Consider the following 21369-nt stretch of genomic DNA (forward strand, 5'->3'; position numbering starts at 1 on the left):
GTCTCTCACCTTTCCCCACACCCATCCATGACTTTCACCCAGCTGAACTCATCATCCTTAATTGCCACCTTAACCCTCACAACAAATTAGCTGTTGCTGCCATCTATATCCCTCCTGGAAACAATTCATCCACTTTAGAGAATATCTTATCCTGGTTTTCCCCACAATATTCCCCATGGAAACTCTCATCTTAGACGATGTTAACCTAGATTGGTCTAAACTTAAAAGTGACTCTCCACAACTCAGCATCAACCTGCATGGTTTCCATCAACTGATATCTTTGCCCACCCGCCTCCACAAAAACCTCATCTTCCAGCTGCATAACTGACTAGATATTCACCAACTCCCCTCACCACTACCACAACCCCACTACCCTACCAGACCAACTTAGTGACCACCTCCCCACCTCAGTCCTTAGATACACCATCCAACCCCCCAAATCCCACCTTTATAGAGATTGCTGAAAACTCTCTAATTTTAATGAAGTCCAATTAAACTCTATTCTATCCACCACTGACTGGTCCACCCTTAAACAAATCCCTCTCAATGATGCAGTTACTAGGTTCAGTAGCATCCTCCTGAATACCCTGAACTCCCCTTGCTCCCTCTAGGAAGGTTAGAATAAAACCCGATTATTTTCCCTGGCTCTCAAAAGAAACTAAGTCCTTTATGCTAAAACGGGATAGAGCTAGGAAAGCCTGGATCAAAACAACAGAATTACCTCTGCTACATAATTATAGACACCTCAGAAATCTTACAAAAAACAAACCAATAATGACAAAAAGTCATTTTATAACTCTGTCCAATTCAATACCAAATCCCTCACAAGTTCTGGTATACTATTAACAAAATTCTCTCTCCAGGCTGCCCCTCAACTCCCTGCCCCTACCCAAATACATCTCCTCTGGAAACTGCTACTCTTCTCAATAAACACTTTATTGAAACCATTCAAACACTAAAACCTTCCAACTGTAACACAACTTCTCTGCCTACCCCTCCCAATCCTTATAACAAACAACTATTCTCTTTACATCTGGTTCCTACTTCATACATCAGATCTCTTCTTAACAAACTCAAACCCTGCTCTCCCTCCACTGACAATCTACCTCCTACCTTCCTCAAACTTGCTGCTGACTCCATTGCCTATCCAGTATCTATACTAATTAATAGATCTATTTAGGAATCCACTGTCCCTACCCTATAGAAATCCTTTTGAACTATTCCCCTGCATAAAGGTGGAAACTCTACAGACCCATCTAACTACCAACCTATAGCTATTCTATCTCCCCTCTCTAAGATTCTCAAAAAATGCATCCACTCACAACTAAACAACTACCTCCTCCAGCATAACCTCCTTACTCCCACTCAGCATGGTTTGCATCCCAATCACAGCACAACTACTGCCCTCTTATCCTTTGCACATACCATTGCCAAGGACCAAGATAATAACAAACTCATATCATGTCTCTTCCTTCACCTTTCCAAAGCCTTTGATACAGTCACCCATCCCCTACTGCTATCTACACTTGCAGATCTCAGTCTATCTTCTTCATCCCTTGCCGGGTTCTCCAGTTACTTATCCTGCAGGCAGCAATTTGTTAAATGGCTCTCTTCCACTTCTCCCTTCATACCTGTCCCAACCGGGGTACCACAAGGATCCATCCTGGGTCCGGTCCCCTCCTATTTAATGTCTTTACCAATGATCTCTATACTTCTTGAAAACAATTCTCCCTCATTCAATATGCAGATGACTCAATTGTCATCTCCATCTCAGACAATATCTCCAACTCCACATTCTTACTCAGCAGGTCTTCCTATCCACTGAACAATGGTTGCCCAGTAATCTACTCCTTCTCAACCCTAAGAAGATCAAACTCTTATTATTTTTCCCCCAATCTCTCTCTCACCTCAAATCCACCTTTATTATTCCTTCCTCTAATAACACTGTTATCCAACCTGAACCTCACACTAAACTCCTTGGGGTCATCATAGATGAGGAACTCAGATTCAACTTGCGCATCCTCCAAAGTATAAAAAAGACTCACCAGAAACTTGGTTTACTGTATCGCAACCAACAATTTCTAACTACAAATGCCAGTCTCTCCCTTGCACAAGCTCTTCTCCCCCCCTTCTATATGCTGCCCCAGTATTCACCAACATACAAACTACTACTTTAAACAAACTCCAACAATCTTACCACAAGATAGCTAGGTTTATCATAAACTCTCTATACAATACACATCACTGCCTTGCCCTAAATATTCTTCGCTGGTTAGAATTCCCCCATCTTCTACTACTGTCACAACTTCAAATATTATACTTCATTCTTTACAAACCTTCATCCTGCCCTGCTCTCTCTTCCTTCATCTCTATCTACACTCCTCTGTAGACTCTAAGTACCTCTAATCAGCAACTACTACAAATCTACCAACCAAAAAAAATAGTTGGCAAACTCCTATATAAACGCTCCATCACCCAAGCCTGGAAAAAACTCCCAAGAGACATTTGTTCCATCATTCACCCATCCCACTTTAAAGAAAAACTCAAACTTCATCTACTCAACTCCAAAATTTGTCCTTGTCAAGCACCTACTTAAGCTCCCCACAACCGTACTATATACCTTTTCTGTCCCTCCACATACAGCTAAGTACTCCACTATTGTGGATACTTATAAACTCTACAATCAGTACTGTTGGACTTGACTCTTTTTGTAAATATGTAAATATATATTTTTAGTCTGTAAAAATATTGATATGTATGGCTCTATATTATATAATCAAATGCTTAAAAAAGGGAATGATGAATAATCAACCCCATGTAAGCAAAAGCTTACAATCTCGAAAACTCAGAACAGCGATTATTTTCCCAAGGGAAAAAAAGCGCTCTTCCAAAAAAAAAGAAAAATATACCAACTCCGAGATCGCACTACAGTGCCACAAATGGCAAAGTAATGGAAGCAGCCAAGCAAATTCTTTCCCTGGGAAAGAATTCGCTTAAAGCCGCTTTGCTATTTTGCCTTTTCGTTGTTTTAAGTTTAACCAAGATGCATTCTATAGAATGTGTCTTCGGTCATCTAATAGGAACCCCTATGTATATATCATGTGTTTGCATTTCTGCTTTGTCTCTCTAATGTTCTTGTATAACTGAGTTGGACCATATTTTTGACTCAAATGTTTGATTCTCTGTAAACTGTGTTTTTTTTCTTTTTTTGGAGCTTTTCTCCTCGGGTCTCCACTGAAAATGGGCCACAAGCCCAGTTGCACCAACCCAGTTAACAAAAATGTCAATAAATAAATAAATAAAATAAATAAAAATCTCCTCCTCTTCTTTCATCTTAGACTGTATCTGGGAATAAAGGTTCTGTGGGGTGTTCTTAATTCAGAGGTTGCTGGAAGAACTCCTTCCACACTACATCCAGCAGCCTTTGATATATTATGGATTTGTGAATAGGGTGTAGTTGGCATCCCTTATGAAGGGAGTCTGACTATCTTCTTTATCTTTCTGTCTTTGCCTTGCAACCTGATAGAGTTTCTTTGTGCCATTGACGAGACACTTTCCAGAAGCTGGTACAGTGAATATCTTCAGAAAGGCAAATATAACGGGATTGAGGCATCTCAGTAGAGAATTTACTTTTTTTATCAGGTAAACCCTGAACAGGGGCAAAGACAAGATACGGGGTATAGTATAAGGAGCATCTCTGTCTAACAGAGTTGACAGCAACAAATCCAGTAACAATAAGTGACCATGCTCCTATTATTACGGAGCTTCAAATGGATAGGGTAAAAAGGGAGAACACCACCAGCAATTAATGAACTACATAATAAAAAAAAAGTTATTTTCTCAGAACTGGGTAGATAAAGCCATTAAAAAAGACTCAGAGACTGAATTCATGAAAGGCATGTGTACAGTTACAGGACAATACAAAATAAAAAGTCATAGGAAATGCTAAGACAGAACAAAAAATATACATGGAAGGAAAGTTGACAAAAATATCTGGGGGTGTGGGAGGAGGTCAAGAGGGTACAGTGGCAACAAGTGGGTGATGGAAATGAAAGCAGAGAAGAACTAATTCAAAAGGCTAGAAAATATATGCAGGAATTCACAGATAATCTCAATGCCTTTAGGCCAAAGGCACTAAAGCAAGAATTCTGTGCAGTTTCTTCCAGCATTATTAAGTATATGGCACATAGACGAAGATAACAAAAGGCTAAAAAAAATATCACTGTGTTGAGGGATCCAGGAACAAACAAATACATTAGGAATAAAAAAATATGGGAAGTAATGGCAAAATGTTATCAAAATCTTTCCCCCTAAAATATCGGCGCTCTTACTAAACCTATTAGAGGCGCTCACTATCCAACCATACACCCTATAGATGGGCAACTTTAACTACCTCTCTATAGACTGGGAAATGTACACTGCCTCAAACTCCCAAGCACAGGGGTGTCGTTGGCATCCCTTATGAAGGGAGTCTGACTATCTTCTTTATCTTTCTGTCTTTGCCTTGCAACCTGATAGAGTTTCTTTGTGCCTTCAAATCGAAGTGGGGGCTGCAAGAGACAGCTGAATGGGTGGGGCCAATGGGAAGGGGTGCGGCCAACTAGAAAGGGGAGGGGCTATGCCCAAAACCACAAAAACTGGAACTTTAATTAAATATGCTGCCCTGGGTGCCAAACTGTCATTATGAGAGTCCAATCAAGACAAAATGAAGTATAGAAGAAACAAATATTTCAATGCATTGGCTGCATGACATCTTACTTAATATCTAGATGGAAACAAAAAGGTTGTGAGGCATGAAAAACAAAATTACTTTTTAAATACATTACTGGAATGCCAGTCAAAATCAAGTACAAGAAAAACAAGCAGCACTCATTTCAAACCACTTCTCCTTGCACTGCAGTTCTAATTATAATTTATATTCAGCTTTATAACAAGTACCAATTAACATGCTGAAAGTAGCAATGATACCCCCCACTTGTAAAAATGTTTCTTATCCAAAAAAGACCTGCTGCCTGACAGCTATCTACTTGTTTCATTGGGAAAACATGATCAAAGTAAAAAATGAACAGCAAACAAGAAACAAGTTCAAGATAAATTGCTTAAAGGATTACTGCACAGGTTATGGACCACGCATGATAGATTGGCATTCTGTTTAGTTTATGGGTAAAGCCTGCATCGATGACTGCAAGGCTCCAACAAAGGTAATGAGCTTCTTAAAATACTATAATCCTGTCCTTTATTACAAATACTGTCATATGCATTTCAGTACCCAAGGCTTATACGTTACCTAGTTATGTAAGTATTCTCTGCATGGCAACAACAAAAAGTCTTTCAATGTTGGTAATTCTTTAACAGTATGTTTATTAAATCTTATTTGCATCTTACAATCTCAGACAAGCTTACCCAATGGTCGGGAAATCACTGCTACTTAAACATAGAGCAACAGGCACTTTCTGAATAATAAGAATCATAATCAACAGTATAAAAATATGACAGAAACTAGAACATTCTGCAAAATCAAGCAAGACAGATGAAAAGCCACTGTAGTACTTCTGTCTACCTTGGATGGAGGGGGGGGGGGGATACTCTGCACACTTGCACTGCATAACTGCTCCGTGCCTTGCTTGGACACATCCACAGTCACTACATGGGGGAGTGAGGTGCAACAAGTATGTCACAACTTGAAATGCCTCTGGCTGACTGCATTGCAGATCATACCCTACATAGAGTGATATATTTTGTGGTTTATGTACCTCCTTTTCAGTTCCTCAGAACCAGTCTTTATTTTAATGTGGATGCAGTCAATGGCCCCCAGTACCTCAGGGAAATGGGCTATGTCATAGAAGTCTTACATAGTGTTCCCTCTCTCTTCTGTTGTATGTAAAAAGCACATGTGCTCACCCACATGAAGAAGCATGACGATGAGAAACTGATAAGAGTATTCTTGAGGCAAATGCCTGAGCTACCCCCACTGGTTTCCAGTAGGTTACTGAAAGGTCCCTGTAGCCAATATAAGTAAAACCACACATACGTTGTTGTCCACTAGAATAGGTAGTCTACTGGGATAGGTAGTCTACCACTCCCATGGGACTGTAGACAAGGCAGACTCATATCCACATCATCTTGTATGATCTCCCTATCCACACAGCACCAGTCCAGAATATCACTGGTATCTATGAATTGTTACATGCAGTCGACCAGTAGTGCTGCTCTGCATTATCTGCTAGTGGTAACTATGGTAACTCTGCTTCTGAATTGTAGGCAGCCTGTTGTATTACTGTTGATGTTTTTATTTTTGCCTTTCATTTCAGCTCAATTGTATCACCATGTACTACACTGATTGTTGTATTTTTTCTATGATAATCACTGTTTAAAATGTAACTTGGAGCTTTCTGAAAACATGCCTTTTCTTTTGGCTCAGTGGGACACTCCCACTAAACAAATGTAAAATAAATAATAAATAAAACCTGTACAATGCTACTAGTCAAGCAAATTCGGTCACCCCAATGTGACAAAGTTTTCTGAATCCCAGCCGTGATTCTGCAGTCAGTGAATATACATGTTGGGGTACCACAAGCTCATTTTAGCCTGCTTCTTGAATACAAAACATTGTATTCAAAAAGGTATTTAAAATACTGGTTATGTGGTAATTTATAGATCAATATACCTGAAATTGCCAACATTATAAGGAAAAGGGTCAGCAAATTAAAAGGTAGTCTCACCAATTTATGATTATAAATATTTTGGCACAGATTTTCTCAATATTTTTCCTATGGCTCCTCTCCACATGGCAGTCAGCAGTCTTGTTGCATAACTTTTATGAAGGACAGTGTTATACTAATTGAATAAAATCAAATTTTAAGACAAAGTTATGACATGGGACACCATAGATGTCATGCTAAATATTTGTTTACAAAATACATGAGGTGTATTTATTGCTTCCTAAAACTCCATCCAAAACTGATCTGGTAAATCCCTTAGAACATTAGAGATAACTGGTTGCAAGACGAGTCCTCTTCTATAGGAAAATAATTGATACTGGTCATTCTTACCATGGGCACAAGGAATATAGATTTAAACCAAGACAGCATAAAAACAAAGACAGCACTGTTGACCTAACACACTTGAGAAAATAGTACTAGTAGATAAACACAAAGTGATGCAAATCAACCTAAATATATATATATATATATATATATATATATATATATTTTTTTTTTTTTTTAGCTACTACTAATGTACAGTATTAAACTATTAACATTAGCTGCATACATTTAATGATTTGAACCTATATACTTTACTAAGGGCATTATTGTCACATTGTGATATATGGCATTTCATGACTAGCCTGACTTTCAGAAGTTACTATATGCTTTTCCAGTAGTGCTAACCTTCTTTTGCAGGACCTCATGACCAGCCCCTTCTTTGTAATGGCATTTTTTTCCTGTAATTACTATACCCTTCCTCTTCCCACTCAGAAAAGCTGCATTCATAGGTTTGTACTAAGCTTGTGGCTAAAGTAGACCATCAAGAAGCTCAGCCACATCACTGAGTACTCATGGGTAACCAGCAGTGCCCCTCATTATGTTAATTTTCTTCAGATATTCAAGGTGCAAATTTGTGGTCATCCATGTCATCATCCTGACTGGTTTTAATGGCTGCTAGAGAAGTACTGTGCTTGATCAGGTAAGGGAAGTGTGTCAGAAACGGGGAATACATTGCATTAGGTATCTGCCATGCCATCTGTTCTTCTTGATATGATAGTGTAGGCTTAGGTCTCCCGTACAGGTGTTTGATTTACCACTTGTTTTATTTAGATGAAGGAATTCAAAGAGTGCTGCATCATTCATAGTAGGGGAAGCTAAATTGAGATAATCCCTCAACAGCCAGCATGACACTGGGTGGCGCTACAGAGCTTTTAGTCTATCAGATTGACTAAGGGAACTAAGACCTGAGATTGTTTTGGTAAGGAAATGCTGAGGTTTCTCAAGCTGCTTTATGTGCCTGGTGAGGTACATATCAAAGGGTGTATTATATTCAATGATGGGCATAATAAGGGAGGAATAAAGTGAGACTATAACTTCTTTGGACCTTGAGGAGATACCACAAAGTAATGCTGGGCAAAGTAGAAGGATTTTCTAACCAGCACAGAGACATGGTAAAAGAAGAGTCAGTCATGAACATACATACCCAAGTCCCTCGTGACTGTATCAAATTTAAGTGGAAAGTTATTTGCATGGTAATCAGTAGTGATGCTGGATTTACCAAAGGAAGATATGCTACATTTCTTGGTTATAAGTGGAAACCCATAATTAATAATACACCAAGCTTTTGTTTGGTTCAGCCATTGTTGGTCAATTTGTTGGTTAGCCAAAGTCCATTGCTATCAGTGTTTATGTCACAGAAGTATTTATCAAAGAGAATGGCACCCTGGGCAGAACCTTGTGGGACATTACCAGTAACGTTTTTCTGTCTACAGCAAATATACCCCCCAACTTTAACAGTATGGGTTCTGCCAGACAGACAACTACAAATCCAGTGAACAATGTATGTATTTATGTTCACTTGGGATAGCGTGCCAATAATCTTATCATAAGATAAGCAGTATGGATTGTATGCCCCTTAGCCATGGCCTCAATAATCCTTTCAAAGAAATTAGCCAGGATGAGCAGGCATGATCTGCCTTTTACAAAGCCAAACTGATGTTCCAGCACTAACTCTTTGTTTGTTGCTTAAAATCTGTGTAATACATGAAATTGTGCTATATTATAACAGTGCTACTTGCTTATGTCTGACAATGCAATGTTGCACCCATAAATTATGTATTTTATAAGACACAATGGCATCATATGTTGTTGCCAACGGTCGATCTAATAATGATAAAATGTTGTAATGTCAGAATATTGGCGTTCTCTTGAGACCAGTGCAGCTATATTAAATATATGAAATATATGTGTTGTGTAGCAACCACTACAGAAAATCACATTCCTGAGAGGAAGAAAATTGCAAAACTGAGTGTAGATCCTTGTAAACAATGAATTATAATAAATGATTAAGGAATTTAGAAGCTGAACATTCGGAAGTTAATAGTATTGTGTCTGAGATTAAGAAAGAACAATCAACAGGGAAAACAGCCATCACCAAATAAACAAATGACACCTTTTGTAATACAGTAGTTGTTTTTACAGGTCATAGAGTTTTACTAACAACTTCTACTCAGCAGGAACCAATCTGATTACTAGTTACTTGAATTAATTTGCAGACCTAGAACTGCCTATAAACTACAGAAAAGAAATCACGAAACACAGGTGCAATTTATTTTAAAGCAAAACTGATATTCATAAAGTGAATTGATGGCTTAGAAAAATTAAATCAAATTTAAATGAATAAAAGTATTTAATTTTGCAATACTTGTATGTTTAAAAAACTGTTTAAATAACAATTCAGGAACTGCATTCATAAAATGGATTCAAATCCTTTTAACATTTTTTTAAAACTGGGGAGAGGCATTTAAATAAATGCACATTCATTTTACTTTTCTTGGAAACTATAAACTCTTTTTCAGTCAGCACTAAATAAAGATGTTCTATCATCTCATCTTTCAGAGAATCTATTTACCTATTTGACAACCAAGATTTTATAACCAAATGAGCGATCTGGTCTAAAGGCCCTTTTCTGAAGCCCAGGCTGTGGAGAGAGTGTTATATACAAGACAAGAGGTTTAAACTGTATGTACACACAAAAGCAGCTGCTATCAAAACAAATCAGCCTGGTGGTGGTGGGGGGTCTCTTTAAATTCCATCTCTTTTGCCCAGTCAACATTTTACCAGAGAAGCCCCACCATAACAAATACATTTCCTTACAACATTACAACAACAGTGGTTGTTCCTGCCCGTGCTTGATTCTAAGCCATGCCAGTTCAGACCCCAGCAAGTCCTCTACAAAATACAGGATTATATCAACATCTGGAAATGCTTACACAATTGAGTTTTTCAGCCTCCACCCAAAAACAACTATTTTTAATACAATTCCTTCAAACTACAGACACAACCTCCTCCCTATATCATCATCATCCACATCATGAAAATGTTGACAGTCCAGCAGCCCCATACCTCCTCACCTTTAACCCTCCTTTTGGATCCTACACTAAATAATCATTACAGCTACACAATACTATTCATTTCAAAGTTTCTCTTACTTTGTACATCTATTCAATATTAAATTCTTGTCCCTGATACTGCTTCCAAAATCTACTGCTTCTGCCCGCGCTCTGATAAATCCTCCATTTCCTCCAGATGTCCGATCACTAAACCTTCCCTGCGAGACACTCCAGCCTGCGGGCGAAGCAGTCCGGCATCATCCTGTGCGCGGTTGTCGTCGCCTGCACAGACTTCTAGGTTACAGAGCAGAGATGCCTTTCTTCCTTATCCGGACTGCAGTCTGGATAAGGGAGAAAGCCATCTCTGCCCTGCAACCCAGAAGCCTGTGCGGGGAGTTTGGGACTCGTTTTTTTTTTCTATTTCGATTTTACGTTTGTGTTTTTTTTTTCATTTCTTTTTACAGGTGGGTGGGCTGCAGTCCTGCAGTCCTATTGCACGAGCCACCCCTGCACTTTCGGTGTTAAGTAGACTACCGCCTATGTGGTAGTTTATGGGTAGAGAGTTTTTACCAAAAGGGATGACAATTAACTTTTTGGCATTTAGCTTGAGGCCATGGCTTTGACACCAGGCATCTGTCTCAGTGAGGCCCTTTTGTAGGATGTTCACATTGTTAGGAGTTTTGATTATGGCTCCTAGTTTGCAGTCGACTGCGGACTTTGTTAGTCAAAGACCTTCTGTTTTAGCCTGTACTTCAGAGAAGTAGATACCAAACAGGAGAGAACCTAGGAGTGAACCCTGTGGTACTCCAATTGTCACTGGTCTGAAGTTGGATTTAGAGTCTGCTACATTCACAGTGTGGGTTCTGTCAGTGAGCCAGTTGGCACCCCATCTTGTGACATAGGGATTTATACCTAGTTTAGTGAGTTTATCTATAATTCCAGAGTGGGGGATGGTGTCAAAAGCCTTGGCGAGATCTAGATAGGCTGTGTGAACCACCTTACCCTCATCTACGGCTTTGGTGACCACTTCAAAGAAGTCTATCAGGTTTAGGAGACGTGATCTGCCTTTTACAAATCTGAACTGGGTAGGGTCCAGAGTTTGTAGATTACCAATGCCATTGTTTATAAGTTCCATGATGATACATTCCATAGCCTTGCAGACCAAGCTCATCAGGCTAATGGGGCGGTAGTTCCCGGGGTCCGTGGTGGCCCCCTCCTTTGAGGAATTGGATAACCGTTGTTGTGCACCATTCAGTGGGCACAAAGCCTGAGGTGAGGCTAATATTGAACATGGTACTTAGGTGGGGTACCAGTTAGTTCTGTAGAACGCAGCCTGGGATGTTGTCAGGTCCCACGGACACTGTGTTCTTGGCTTTCGAGAGTGTGTTTTTTACCTGTGCAGCCATGATTACAGGAACTTTACATTCTTCCGGTATAGAGATGGGCCCTTTAGGGAATGAAAGAGGGGTAAAGTTAGCACTGAGCCCAACTGCCAGGATGTTGGCAATATCAGTTGGTTCTGTATATTTAGTGTATAGGTTCATAGGTTGGAACTAGGCTATCAGCCCTAGGGCCTATACAAGCCTAGCCATAACAATTCCTTGGCTATTTCTTCCCACACTATTTACTTCCCTGGACCCCTGTCTAGCAGGGCGACTGACATGATCCCTGGCATGAATTTCCTTTCTCCCATCCAATCATCAAGGTTCCTTTAGAAGAGGGCCAAAGAGGCACTCTGTTGTGCCATTGTGCTGTAACTCCGAGCAGATCTGAGTGTTGCCATTGAGATTCTTGACATAGCTATAGAATGCTTTGTGGTTGTCTTTAGAATCAGTGGTAATTTTGTTTTTGTAACTAGCTTTGGAGGATTCTATGAGGGATCTCAGCTTCTTACTGAGGCTGACCACGGAGTTCCTCCAATCATGGGATTTTACTCTTTTTTGCAACAGTTTCTTTCTTCTGTTGTAGAGTTTGTTTATAGCAGGGGACCACCAGATTGGCTTCCTTTTTCTGGAGGATAGCATCTTAGTTCTGTTAGGGATTGCATGATCCATGCACTCGTGTAAGTGCTTATAAAGTGCAATTATATAGGATTCAGCAGTCGTACCTCTATTGTCCGTCAGCATGGGTGTCGTGAAGTTAGACACTTCTGTCTTAAGAAGCATGAAGTTGGCTCTGGAGACATTTTTTACAGTGGTTTCCCTAATAGGGGTTGGAGGGTGGGATGTAGATGTCTAGGGTGATTTGCTTGTGGTCGGATCTGACCAATGAGGAACTGACCTCTGGTGTGGAACACTGGTTGCCCATGTTGGTAATGACCAGGTCTATGATATTGCTGCCCCTGGTGGGGGTGTGGATAAGTTTGATCCAAGGCATTGGAATTTATGAATTCCAGAAAACATTGAGCACAAGAGTTGGTACATGAGTAGTTTTCCCAGTTAATGATGGGGTAGTTGAAATCGCCCATTATTAGGGTGTTAGGTTGTACCCTAATATTCTACAGTGTATCAAGAAATGAGGAGTTAGTTGCACTTGGATAATCTCGGATGCATTATGCTGAGTAACTAGCCTGGAGGTGTGGATATCCTTAGTGAATATGGACAAACCTCCACCTTTAGTGCTTCAGTCCAGGTTAGGTGGCAGAAAGGTGTGGTATGAATTATAGCCTGGTAATGCAGGGGTGCTCTCTGGAGCCTTGAACCAGGTCTCTGTCACTGCACAGATGTCGATGTTCTCCATTTTAAGGAGTGACTGGAGTGAGTGCATTTTGAGGTTTAGACTTCTAGCATTAAGTAGCATTACCCTCAGATTTTGCTTGCTTGTACCTGTTACAGTGGTGAATTTGTCATTTGATTCTTGCCTAAAAAAGGCACTATAGGGGTGGCAAGAGCCTTAGCCAGTATCCGGAATGCCAAGGGTGACAGGTGCAGGCCATCTCTAGCAAAGCATCGTAGTTTGTCGATCATGTCATCCCAGGCAGACAGATACTGGATCCCCTTAGAATAACACCAGAAGCTTAGCCAATTGTTGAAGTCAATCATTTTGTCCTTGTACTGTGGTATCATTCTGGGTGATGGCAGGATGCTACTCAGGGCTAGGGTCATACCTGCCTGGGCTACAAGATCAGACAGCTCCTCCGTGTCTCTTTTCATATAGTCCAGGGAAGTACATCTCAGGTCATTCACACCAACATGGACAATAACAGAGTCATATTTGTACTTGTTGTGGAGTGACCTGAGTGCATGCATTATGTGGTGGATCCTGGCACCTGACAGGCAGCTGACAGTAATTTTCTTCTTGTTTAACCTGGTGAGTGGAACATCAGTGTGCCTGACTATAGAGTCCCCTATGACTAGAGTGTTGGGTATGTTGTTATGCCTTATAGGCTGTGGTTGAGTGGCACACTGAGTTTGTGGGCTATGTGTCCTTTGGGTTGTGTTGGGGGGGGTGGAGGTTGCTTGCGTTTCTGCTTTGGAGGTCCCTGTTGCTTGGGTAGATTTTTTTTGAGAGCCTCCGCGAATGTAGGTGTGTGTTTTGTGTTTCTATGTGTGTGTTTTGGTGGTGTAGGTTTTGAGGGACTATGTGATGAGTGTGGTGTGGTGCAAGTATTTACCTTCTCCTCTTGACTGTCTAGTTCAGTCTTGGGTGAAGAGAGCTTTGCTTCCAGTTTGGCTATATAAGTGCATCTCTCACAGGTTGTAGTGTTGGGTGGTAGGAGGAGAGGGTTGTCTGTGTACATGAGGCAACTGCTGCATTGCCCCAAGATACCCAGATTCACCAGGTAGACAGGAAAAAACACCTGGAGTTGACCCTTAGACATGCCTGGGTAGGTGCTTATTTATTAAGTACTAAAAACTGTTTTCCTCTAGACAAGTGTGGAAAGTTGAGTGCTGTAGTAATTTGTAGCTTATTTAGTGCTTACAATGAGTTCTGAACAAGTGCTGAGCTCAAAGAAACTGATTTGAATGCTGAAACTAGAAAACTGGCTAGTTCTAAGAAACAAAGTTAAGCTAGAAGGCTTCCCTCCAACACAGAAAGGCTTGGGGGCTCAGAAGCTTACAAGCAGTCCTGGATACAGCAAATCTGTATCTGGACTAGATGACTTACAGGAAAGGCAGAAAACAAGCTTAGAACATATATATATATATATATATATATATATATATATATATATATATATATATATATAAATATATATTTGTAACATGGAAAGGGGAAAGGAGGAGCAGAAGCTAACTGGGTTGGCCTTTTCAAATGTTCTCCCTGGATTAGGTAGAATGAGGTAATGACACTATACTGGGAGGAGTGTCCCAGATCAAATTTACAGTAGGGGCGGGAAACTGCAAAGCCACCAAGTATAAAAACAGGATACCAATAGGGAGGGAGGGTGGAAAACAAAAATCAGAAGAAACAAACCCAATCAAATGCTTAACAATTGTAGAAAATTCTAGTTAATACCTCACACACAGTGAGTAAAATAAAAATGCTATAAATAATAAATAACAATGAGGTGCTTACTCTAAAGTGTAGTCCAAGCATCCCCAGTCAGCCAATGACCAGAAACAATTCACTCTCACTGAAATGCTATACTGGCTTTGGCTAAGCTATGATGGCCTGGAACATGTGCTCAGACACATAGCCTCTACTAACAAACAACTCGGCCCAAAACCAAACCCTGAATACGGACAATGCTACACAACCAACACTACTTAGGTAGAAAAAAACTGCAGAAATGTTTAAACAGATAAAGGATCAAGGAGACTCTAGAGAATGCTTTTAAATGCAAACAAGTTATATGATACACTCCTAGTATGAAATCAGAACAAACAAACCCAACCAGATGCTTAACAATTGTCAAAAATTCTAGTTAATACCTCACACACAGTGAGTAAAATAAAAGTGCTATAAATAACTCAGAAATAAGCAAAAAACAGGATACTTAATGTTATATATCACAGATTAGTTAGCTCAGAGCCCTTCCTCCGAATTCCTCCAATTAGCTCAGTGTGAAATGGCAGAAACACTCACAAGTTAACTTCTTAAATAACAAAGTTGAAACCTGAAACAACTTTAAAAAAAGCTTGAAAGAACCAATGAGGTGCTTACTCTAAAGCGTAGTCCAGGCAACCCCAGTCAGCCAATGACCAGAAACAATTCACTCTCAATGAAATGCTATACTGGCTTTGGCTAAGCTATGATGGCCTGTAACATGTGCTCAGACACATAGCCTCTACTAACAAACAATTCGGTCCAAAACACAAGCCTGAATACGGGCAATGCTACACTACCAACACTACTTAGGTAGAAAAAAACTGCAGAAATGTTTAAACAGATAAAGGATCAAGGAGACTCTAGAGAATGCTTTTAAATGCAAACAAGTTATATGATACACTCCTAGTATGAAATCAGAACAAACAAATACAACCAGATGCTTAACAATTGTCAAAAATTCTAGCTAATACCTCACACACAGTGAGTAAAATAAAAGTGTTATAAATAACTCAGAAATAAGCAAAAAACAGGATACTTAATGTTATATATCACAGATTAGTTAGCTCAGAGCCCTTCCTCCGACTTCCTCCGATTAGCTCAGTGTGAAATGGCAGAAACACTCACAAGTTAACTTCTTAAGTAACAATCTAGGTAAACCCATCCTACATCATGTTACCCAACAGCTGTCTCTAATGCAATTTTAATACCACAATGAACAGTTCTAGTGCAGTACCCTTCGATATGGCATTCCAGAGTGGTTTATGAATGAAATGCTTATGCTTCCCATTTACATACAAGTACTATCCTCCAGTTTGGTATGGTGTATGCACGCAACACAAATGCTGTGTACTCATGTACACATTTGTCGGAAGCTGTGCAGCTAGACAGATTACAATAAAGTAGACAGCGAGGAAAAGAACTGTCATCTCTCACCGACCTATATTTTGCAGCATGAGAAGAGGGCAATATGTCATATTCAAGAATGCAACAGCTCAGCAGCTGGGGCCACAAGTTACTGATATTGACAGTAATATGGAGTATGGCTGACCCCATTGCTGAGCTTTTTTTGTTTCAGTTTAAGAAGCTTATATCCTGCAAACCTAGCAAGCACAGTGAATGTCTGCAGCAATGTCCACCTGTTTCCATGCTAATTAGACAATTTTTATTATGTGCAAAAATACCAATTCTAAAATCAGCAGCACACTTATCAATGATTTACAGGTTGTTGGAAGGTGAACCCTGTTGTGAAGCCTACAATAAGGCTGAACAACCTATCAGCTGTGAACTGTATTAAGTGATCAGCTCTTCAGCTAATAACTGGCCCAAATAACAAGTCACTGGCTAATGTACACGTGTAAAATACCCGTGGTTCACACCCAACAAGAAATGGAGCATCCTTGATCGTTATCACCAAAACGCTACAAAGTACATTTATTTGACTGTTTGTATTTGTTAACCAAGTTAGAACATTGATCTCCCTGGAGCTTTTACAGACTCAGTCCAGGAGCACAGAAAAACTGACAGTCAGCATCATTTTAACACTACAAGTGTTAATAAAACAAGCAGTATATCATGACAAAGGAATCATACACTGACTGTATGTTACAGGATGCTTCCAGGAATATTTATTACATATATATATATATATATATATATATATATATATATATATCTGTGTGTGTACATATATATATATATATTTATATATATATATATATATATATATATATATATATATATATATATATATATGTCTATGAACGTATATAATATACTGCAATTCTTAAGACAGTAATGCAGCAAGAAGAAAGACTGTAAATCAAGACTAGGAATGCAACATAACTAATGTTCTACAGAGTACAATACGGATGGGTTACATAAAATAATTAATTACATAAAATAATTTTTTAAAACACAGACTACCACAGAAATAAAAACTCTTTAAGAACAGTTGAAAATTAAAATTCCTTTCTGGATGAGGACTGATAGCACGTGGGTTTTGGACTTGCATGTGACACCAGCAACTGAGTTTGCTTGACAGATCTAGTATTTTGGAGGGGTGACTGAAAAAGTAAGGATTGAGTGCCAGCAGTAACTTCCCCTCCTTAGGCGGGTGATGAGGATGCAGCTGCTCTGCCAGCATCTCTGAGCAGTGACCACAGACTTCAGCAAGGACTGCTGTTAAAAAGTGGGTTTAACCACTTAGTGAAGTATGTGGGCTGAGATAAAAACAGAAAATGGGCTCAGAGTTCTCACCTCTTTCATGCCAAGCTCAATCTTCACTGGGCCTTCTGACAATTTAACAGTCTAGAATCCACCTGAAATGCACTACTTCCTCATGCACAGGATACATACTGTTCAGCCACATTCCCCAGATAAGAAAGCTTCTGCCTTGGATTTGGGGTCACACCAGCAGGATATTCTGAAGTGTGGGGTGCATACATGGGACTGCAGAATAAGGCATATAGTGACAGGAGGATGGCACTGATCAACAATGGGTAGGGTTTTGAAATAGATCCAATGAACTATGGAAAGACAGTCTGACAAAGCATAATAAAAATATTATGTTACAACCCCACACACACACAATTAACACAATATGCAAAGAATAAACAGACTCAACAATTTCCATGGAGATTGTCTGAGGGACTGCATCCCATAAAATGAGGCTTGCATACTTTATCACCAAACCAGGCATTCAGCTAATGTTTGACTCTGCTTAAATATGGAGCTTGTCTCAGGCTCTGTGGTAGTTGATTCCTGAAACATGCCTCCTTTATACAAAAACATTTTTTTCTTTCCTGATTACCTAAATTTGATAGCATTAATAAATAAATTATATCCAATTAGCTAAACATGAGATATGAACTTATCACCAAATATCAACTGCCAGTAATTTAACCTTAAAACATTTACATGCCACAGTGATTGTGAAAAGCAGGGCTCACCTAACAGTGTCATCATCTGACTCCCCTGTTTCCCAAATAATCTGGGGGTTGCTGGGGGGGGGGTTGATGCCCACACCCCATTACAACCATCCTCCAGTGTTAATCCTCACAATCACCCACACTAAAATCAGATCGTCTCTGGTATGCCTATAGCAAACATTTAATTACTGGTCAACTGGCTAAGCACATTACAAATTGTACTACAGGTTTCAAGTATTTAGAATGAACAGAACATGTATTTTCCAATAACAATACTGTCTGTTTCAGATCCTTATCCCAAACTGCAACAACTGGTCATTCACAGCACAACTTGCATGGCAGATCTCAGAAATATTTCAGTATTCAAACAAACAAGGCCCACGCTTGTTCCCCACCTTGACAGGCAAATACAAGCTTCTATTTACACAGCTTTGTCTCACAACGCAGGTGAACAGCTCCTAGTGCTGAAATCAGACAATTGTAAATCCAAAGGGTATTTCACTACTGCTGGTCGCGTTCCTGTTATTCCACATCGCATCAATGTAGTTTTAAATCCGATATGTTCCATCCATTAAAAATCTAATATATTTGAAAAAAATATGGGCAATCTAGACAAAACACGCAAGCTTACAGATGCCAGGTACAACAGCACCACCAGCTGTGACCACCTTCCCGGCACACCATGCAGGGAAGGATAATCCATGGTACAATAGTGTATCTCTCGGGTTAAAAGACATTCTCCCGACAATAGAAAGTCTCCACCCACTCCCCTCCACCCACAGACACTCCACTTTAATTAATTCATCCCTACATTCACTCGCAGCCCCACAAACCCACAAACCCATTTACTGCGCTTCACGTACTCTTTCACGAATTATGTGCTCCTACACCCGCAGCATTCTAAATTTTAATGTACAATTTATTTTCATTTATTCATTTTGAATAAAATATATAACAAATTCAAAACGTGTATTACTTGCAGACTTGCAAGCCGTTGTTTAGGGCGCATCTTGTTTTCCCATCGTAATTATTGCATTATACGAGACCGTACCTGATCGTGGTTCTTTTTCCTTTCCTGCTGCCCTTCCTTTCTCGCTCTCTGGTACTATCTCTTACTCTATGTGGGTATAACAGCTGGCACTAAAATCGACTGCAGATGCTGCACTTGACCGCTTCAGGCCACGCCTCCTTTTCGTCCCAACCCACAGAGGAGGGGCTCTCTGAGACGACCGTGGACGAGATACGACAGCCAACAACAGTTGATAAAAAAAAAAAATCCAAATTTTATTGTTGGGGGCGGGGCGTCATTGTCTCGTCTGAGGAGCTCTTTAAGGGGTGGGGTTGTTTAGGAGCCGTTCTTTTCCTTTGGTCTTAGGGAAGCTGATGTGCAAAGAATGGCGGGAAATGTAGTTTACAGATTTGGAGCTGAAGTTGACGTCTGTTGCTGAAACTCAGCCCCATAAACAGCATTTGATGCGGCAGTGTATTGAGAAACTCTTGCACTGAGAGCACTTAAACCTGGTGTTATTTAAAGTGCTACAGTGCATAAACTACTGAACCGTTTGCAGAACAGACTAAAGGGAGGGGCGAACACATGCATTTGCTCAAGAGTCATGGACAAAGCCACAATAACGGGTGTGGGGGAATCTCAAATCACGAAAAATAAAATTAAATATTACCCTAATTCACTTAAAAAGTTAATAGATTATCAGGTATGCTTCAGCGTTAATTTTTCTGAAAAATAAAACATACGACACCTTAAATGCTGGCGTAAGACTAGACTGTTAATCGTTGTGGAGAAAATAACTTTACAAGAGACTGGGTAAACGTATAAAGCAAAAGCAAGGACGTTCTGCAAAATCAAGGACAGATAAGACTGTTCACAAAATATTCTGGATTTTTGCCTCCTGTTTTCATTCTGCTCCTGAAATGTGTGTGTGTTTTGTTTTGTTTGTTTTTTTTTTTTGTCAAATTATGAATGACTGAAACAAATCGTGACCTTTATTTGAGCTACAAACATCATATCCCTAAGAAAATGTATGTTAATAAGTAATCTGTTTTTTTTTCTTAGCAACTTTCTATGTTTTTAAGAGTAATGTAAGTCTGTTACTGACACTGGGTTTTTGACCCCAACTATTTTTGGGTTTGTCCAGAATTCCTGCCTTAAGAGAATGGGAGGTATGCTGAGCTGTATATCCACCTGGTCTGATAACTATTGTTTCGTGTGTGCATGTAAAATAATATAGCTAAGCATATATAAATGTACTCAAATGAGCACTTTTTTCTTTATGCTTGACTGGGGTAGTACACTGATCTCCATGGAACTTTTTTGACTTAGGCAAGGAGAACTGCCTTGTTAATTGGCTTGCTCAGAGTCAGAGTGACACAGTTAAGTAAGGTAGGCTGAGGGAATCAAACACTGGAGCACTGGATCAGAGAAACAGCTAATTTACACTCTTTAAACCTCAGTGCCAACTGCCAGAAAGCCTCAGTGCCACCTGCCAGTATTATAGTATCAATCTCAGCAACAGTAGGGTATTCGAATACTTTTTTCTGATTAGCTCAGAAAAACAGAGTGTTGCAGAGACCAAAATATGCATACATTACAATTTGCATGTAACTTCCTTTCAGATAAGTCTACTCATTTGAAGCAATTTCTTGTTTTATTCCTCACAGGGAGAAACAACTGAACATGATACATAAAGTCTTCATTGTGTGCACACCACTACCAGGAGAGGAGGTGTACATTTTTGACTTTGAATTTGTTTAGAGGCATACCTCTCAACCTCGTAAAGCAAGAAATTTGCACAAATACATAAATAATGGGGGGGGGGGGGGGGCGCAAAGGCCCAAAAGAGGGACACTTTTTAAATATTGCTCTTACAGACAGAAAGTTGATAGAATAGCATGAATTTTCTGAAGGACACTTTTTAAATATTGCTCTTACAGACAGAAAGTTGATAGAATAGCTGTTTTGTATTAGCATGAATTTTCTGAAGGGTATTAAGTCTGAAACTAATAGGCCCAAAAGAGGGACACTTTTTAAATATTGCTCTTACAGACAGAAAGTTGATAGAATAGCTGTTTTGTATTAGCATGAATTTTCTGAAGGGTATTAAGTCTGAAACTAATAGGCCCAAAAGAGGGACACTTTTTAAATATTGCTCTTACAGACAGAAAGTTGATAGAATAGCATGTTTTGTATTAGCATGAATTTTCTGAAGGGTATTAAGTCTGAAACTAATGTTTGTCATTTTTTCTGACTTCAACTCAATGACTTGCCAATGATTTTCCAGAAAACCTCAATTTTATGGGAAACAGACCAAAAATATGAGGCAAAAATCTGGACAT

General features: G+C 39.5%; 1 protein-coding gene across 3 annotated transcripts in view; it reads right to left on the reverse strand.

Annotated features, from left to right (window-relative positions):
• The window catches only part of DPYSL5 (dihydropyrimidinase like 5), a 1161038-nt gene extending 1141829 nt beyond the window's left edge, over positions 1 to 19209 (reverse strand). Inside the window, exon 1 of one of the 3 annotated variants that reach the window (XM_044062869.1) lies at positions 19070 to 19209. The gene's annotated coding sequence lies outside the window, so the exon portion shown is untranslated. Of the gene's footprint in view, positions 1 to 18413; positions 18686 to 18994 lie in introns of those variants that run through there. The other 2 variants (XM_044062871.1, XM_044062870.1) reach the window with 2 other exon arrangements.
• Positions 19210 to 21369: the final 2160 nt, after the last annotated feature.

This window comes from Protopterus annectens, chromosome 2.part1 (assembly GCF_019279795.1).
Source record: "Protopterus annectens isolate FY-2018-M chromosome 2.part1, PAN1.0, whole genome shotgun sequence".
In the NCBI taxonomy this organism is placed as follows: Eukaryota; Metazoa; Chordata; order Ceratodontiformes; family Protopteridae; genus Protopterus; species Protopterus annectens.